This window comes from Palaemon carinicauda, chromosome 3 (genome assembly GCF_036898095.1).
Source record: "Palaemon carinicauda isolate YSFRI2023 chromosome 3, ASM3689809v2, whole genome shotgun sequence".
NCBI lineage: Eukaryota > Metazoa > Arthropoda > Malacostraca > Decapoda > Palaemonidae > Palaemon > Palaemon carinicauda.
In genome coordinates this window covers 36,575,134-36,581,253 of record NC_090727.1, presented here as the reverse complement: position 1 = coordinate 36,581,253, position 6,120 = coordinate 36,575,134, and the positions used below count along the sequence as shown (strand labels likewise).

Here is a 6,120-nt window from a genome sequence, read left to right as displayed (position 1 = left end):
CTATGAGGCCGGCAGCCGGGCAGGTGTAGTCTTCTGGTTCTTTTGCTGCCGGCTGGCATCGGTCTTGTACCTTTGCCGGCCGGCTTATGTCAGTCCTTGTCTGCCGGTCACCAAGAGTGTGGCCGGCAGCTGGGTACTACCTTGTGTAGTTGCTGGCCGGCAGCCATTGCCGGCCAACACTGGCTGTTACCGGCCGGCAGTTGCTGCCGACCGGCACAGGCATCTGAACCAGAGTGCTGCCGCCCTATAGCTGTTAAGTAGTATACTTTAAAGCTAGTTGTGGTGTGTGCCGGCCGGCAAAGGCAGGCCGGCACACATCCTCCTATACTGTACTAGTATTCTTCTGTATAGCATATACAGTAAGAAGAAAACTATAGTAAAGGTTTAGGTACAGCACTGTATCTTCTAACACTATTGTGTTTTCTTGCACAGCCCTTTGCTGTTGCCCTCAGATAGGAAGCAGAGTTCTTCCCTGTCTATTATCCAGGATTTTAAAATCATTGCCTAGGTGTGAGCTCCACCTGTTTCCTCTGGAAACCTTGCATTGGTTACTCTAGAAGAGATAAGAATGCTAGCTGCTATGTACCGTCGGCTGCTATGTACCGGCTCCTACGTACCACTTGTTTGGCTTATATGCACCATTATTGGGCTGCTATGTACTGGCTCTTATGTACCACTACTTTGGCTTGTATGCACCAAACAAGGCTGCTATGTACCAGATACCAAGTAAGGAAATAAGAACACACAAGGAGATATAACACAAAACCATAAACATATTGAAATTGTATACAATAATTAAAGTTTTGAAGCAATGAATTCAGCATGGTACATTGTTGATACATTCTTATTCATCTACATGATCCATCAGTTCGGCACAGCAGTTTAGAAAGTATGGTGTTGATATGAATTTTTTCTCATATTTCATCCAGAGGTCATCAAGGGCAATTTTCTTTTTGACAGCATGCTTCCTTTGGTATCTGTGCATTTTCTTTTGTTTAACTAGTTTTACAATGATGGGAATTCTACTGACCTCATCATGGAGAATACTAATTAAGAAGTACTTGTTAATTGAATTGGTTTTTGCTAATCTGTTAATCGCATGGTGCCACCATTCTACATCGTTGTTAGTCCGAACAGGGCGTTTGTAACAACTCCAAGAATGTGGAGGATGCATCTCATTCCTGATCCATATTTTATCATAATAAGTAATGAGATCTTTTAATCGTTGATCAGGAAGTGGCTGGCTAGTGATATGGTGAAAAGCTGGCTCTATATGTGATGGAGGTAAGTTTGGCAGCGCCATTAACTGCTGAATGAATTTTCTTACAGCAAGTTGATAAATATAGGCATTTTGCAGACCAAGTGTTTTTACTCTTCGGTACTGCTTGGGCCAAGTGAAACCAGCAGCCATGAAGGGAATCCTCGGGAAGGCACACTCGCACTGCCGACCATAGTGCTTTCTCAAAATCCACAACCTCACAAACTGATGTTGGTGTTAACTCAGTGATTTTTCATAGGACACCTCCGTAGTCCTTTTTCTTTCTTCTTGACATTAGGACAAAGCACAATGGAACCTGTTTCAAAATTTCATCCTTCTTTATAAAACTGTGGACACTTAAAAGTTGAACAAAAGGGGTACGAACAAGTTTAAAAGTGCCGTCCACGTACCAAGTTTTAGACTTGGACATGTGTGGCAACTGAATAGACGTTGCAAATATGAGATGCCGTTGCCCATTTTCAAATAGATCAGCTTGAAGAAAGTCCTGGGGAACATGATCTCTGTTTAATTCAAAACTGGTATCTTCATGGTGTTTTGGACGTTGTCCTTCTCTGGCGTGATTGGTGCATCTGACTGTGTTTATATTTGGTAAGGGAACATCTGATTTTTCACAGCTTGAGAGTGCTTTCTTTACTATTTCCCCAGACGATGCAAATGGGCATTCCAAAGCTGACTTTTTAACGAAAGCTCGTGTTGATGCTTTGAGTTCAGCACCAGGATCCCCAGGATGTATGTGTTGGTGGTGTCCACTTTTGAAGTTCATTGTTCCTACTTGCTGTGAAATTGTTGCATAGCACTTTTTACCACGGTAGCTGCATATCCATGTTACTGATACAGACGACTCTCGCTTCCTGGTGTACGTAAAGCCCAATGAATCAGCGAGGAGAGAGCTGCCTTTTCTTGTTCCACCGGAAACAATTTTGTAGGTCACAGGAGTGTCTGCAAGGATAGTTGTCGGTAACGCTTCATCAACTAATGAGGTTTCTGCAACTGGCATGATGTTATCAATAGGAAGTATGATAATGAAGTCATTGGGTGTGTTGTTGATTGTTGCAGGCTGCTGTTCAACAGGGAAGGCATCAGAAGGATCATCGGCATCGGCACCTGAAACCACGTGAATGTAAAATGGTGTATTCCAAGTGCTATTTCTCGCAGAATATGTTGACACATTCATTTGAAAGTGAGGACCCCCCCCCCCCCCACACACACCCAAGCCAGCTATATGGTCTTATCAGCCATGCATGGTACATAGCAGCCATGCATGGTACATAGCAGCCAGAGATGGTACATAGAAGTCGGTGGTACATAACAGCCAACGGTACATAGACGCCTGTTCCCCTACTACTACTATCATTATCCTTATCATTGTCATTAACATTAGCATTAACATTTACATTAACATAATTAATTTGATTGAGAAAGGAGCTCTGCGTTCACCCCCAAAATCTTCTCTTCAAAAAAGACAATAGTAAGACTACCGAGATTCTGTAAAAGAAAAACTATCCTAGAAGTCAGAGATTTTTATCTCTTCTGTGTAATCATCACCATCATCTCCTCCCACGCCTATTGACACAAAGGGCCTCGGTTGGATTTTGTCAGTCGTAAAACACTTATTTTGAGATTTTTATTGGAGTTCTGCCTCCCCATTACAGTTGGTTTTACTTTAACTGGTGTCTTTTCTCCGTTTCGAAAGTTTAGATTGGTGTTTTGAAAAACGGTCTCCCACGCATACTAGTTTATTTACTTGAAATATTACGCAGTTTTGTTTCCTTTGACCATTTTTTTATTTCTATTTTTATTTCTAATTACATTTATAATACTATGGCACATTCTGTTCTATTATATATGATGAAAACCTGTATGTTAATTGTCTTCACTGAGTATTCTCTCTCTCTCTCTCTCTCTCTCTCTCTCTCTCTCTCTCTCTCTCTCATATAAACACACACACACACACACACACACACACACATATATATATATATATATATATATGTCTGTATATATATATGTATATGTATGTATATATTATATATATGTATATATATTTATTATATATATACATATATATATACAATATATGTATATGTATATATATATGTATGTGTATATATATACAGACATATATATATATATATATATATATATATATATATATATTTATGTGGGCGTGTGTTTGTAAATTTTTGTGCACGCGTGTGTGTGTATATTTTATATTTTTTTATTTCTAATTCATGTAGAATACTATGACCCATTCTGTTTTATTGTATATGGAGAGCACTTGTATGTTACTTGTCTTCACTGAGTATCTCTTTCTCTCTCTCTCTCTCTCTCTCTCTCTCTCTCTCTCTCTCTCTCTCTCTCTCTCTCTCTATATATATATATATATATATATATATACATATATATATGTATGTATATTATGTATATATATATATATATATATATATATATATATATATATATATATATATATGTGCGTGAGTGTGTTTATTTGTTTGTGTGCGTGTGTGAGTATATTTGTGTGTGAATATAAGTGTGTGTGTGTGCCTATGTATATTTGTGTGCGTATATATATATATATATATATATATATATATATATATATATATATATATATACATATATATGTATATATATATATATGTATATATATATACACATATATATGTATATATATATATATGTATATATATCGTCTCAAGTACATTGTACTGTCTAACATTTTATCATATATGCAATATACATGGATGAAGAGATCAATATTTAGAAGGATCTACATTTAGTTTATCTGTCTCAATAGATAGAGAAAGAGAATTTTATTGACCATTATGTTCCTATGCACGTTTGTCATATGATTTTGTAAAAAAAAAAAAAAAAAAAAAAAAAAAAACACAACAACGGGAAAGTTCAAAATCCTGTTTCAGTATTGTTCAGTTTGTAATCTTTGATCTCAGGCAAAAGGTACAGCTGTTGGAGTTTTCGGGTCCTTTTACTGGTCAGACAGTACTACTTTGGATCCCTTTCTCTGGTTACGGATCAATTTCTCGCTGCCTACACTTAAAACAAATAGTTTGGCTTATTCTTTCCACATTCTCCTCTGTCCTCATAGACCTGACATCACATCATTATCATCATCATTATTATTATTATTTTTATTATTATTATTTTTATAATTATTATTATTATTATTATTATTATTATTATTTTTTTTTTTTTTTTTTTTTTTTTTGCGCTAAGTTACAGCCCTAGTTAAAAAAACAGGACGCTATAAGCCCAGGGGCTTTTCCAACTATGTTTATAGTTTAACTAGTAATAATAATAATAATAATAGTAATAATAATAATAATAATAGTGACGATGATAATAATAGTAATAATGATAATAATGATAATAATGATAATGATAAGGATAATGATAATGATAATGATAAGGATAATGATTATGATAAAAAGAACAAATATCATGCAATAAATTCTAGTTATCTCGACCCACTTGCTTAAATTTGAGAAGGCCTCGTAATCCTCACCAAGTGATGCCAAAAAGTGTAGTGTTAATATGAACCGCTTGACAAAGCAGTGAAGTTTCCTCTTCTAAGAAATCAAATGTAATTTCTAAAGTTTTAACGTCATTATACTATTCACTTCAGTCGTTACCTTTTAAGTGCTGACAAAACGAAAGGAGTTGAACGTAATTCACATTCTATTATGAATTGCTAGCAGGAAACTTGTTCGATGTTCTTGACGTAATGACTCGTAATAAATGCAATAAATGAAATATATGGAAAAGTTTCCTGAGATGAAAATGGAGAGAAACAATTCCAGATAAATTTCTTCGCTGGACAAAATTTACGAAAACTAAAATATGTGAAATATGTGTAGTCAGCAACTTTGTTTTTAAGTCCTTTTTATATTTGTTTGAATCTTTAAGTCTTTGGGTTTATAGCATTATGCTTTTCCAGCTAGGGTGGTAGTTAGCAAGTCATAATAATAATAATAATAATAATAATAATAATAATAATAATAATAATAATAATAATAATAATATTATTATTATTATTACTATCCAAGCTACAACCCTAATTGGAAAAGCAAGATGCTATAAGCCCAGGGGCTCCAACAGGGAAAAATAGCCCAGTGAGGAAAGGAAATAAGGAAATAAATAAATGAAGAGAACAAATTAACAATAAATCATTCTAAAATAAGAAACAACGTCAAAACAGACATGTCATATAATAAATTATCAACAACATCAAAAACAAATATGTCATAAATAAACTATAAAAAGACTATGTCCGCCTGGTCAACAAAAAAGCATTTGCTCCAACTTTGAACTTTTGAAGTTCTACTGATTCAACCACCCGATTAGGAAGATCATTCCACAACTTGGTCACAGCTGGAATAAAACTTCTATAGTACTGCGTAGTATTGAGCCTCGTGATGGAGAAGGCCTGGCTATTAGAATTAACTGCCTGCCTAGTATTACGAACAGGATAGAATTGTCCAGGGAGATCTGAATGTAAAGGATGGTCAGAGTTGTGAAAAATCTTATGCAACATGCATTATGAACTAATTGAACGACGGTGCCAGAGATTAATATCTAGATCAGGAATAAGAAATTTAATAGACCGTAAGTTTCTGTCCAACAAATTAAGATGAGAATCAGCAGCTGAAGACCAGACAGGAGAACAATACTCAAAACAAGGTAGAATGAAAGAATTAAAACACTTCTTCAGAATAGATTGATCACCGAAAATCTTGAAAGACTTTCTCAATAAGCCTATTTTTTGTGAAATTGAAGAAGACACAGACCTTATATGTTTCTCAAAAGTAAATTTACTGTCG

At 35.2% G+C, this 6,120-nt stretch overlaps 1 pseudogene; it reads right to left on the bottom strand.

Annotated features, from left to right (window-relative positions):
* Window positions 1-844: 844 nt before the first annotated feature.
* On the bottom strand, window positions 845-2,453 carry LOC137631388 (uncharacterized; annotated as a pseudogene).
* Window positions 2,454-6,120: the final 3,667 nt, after the last annotated feature.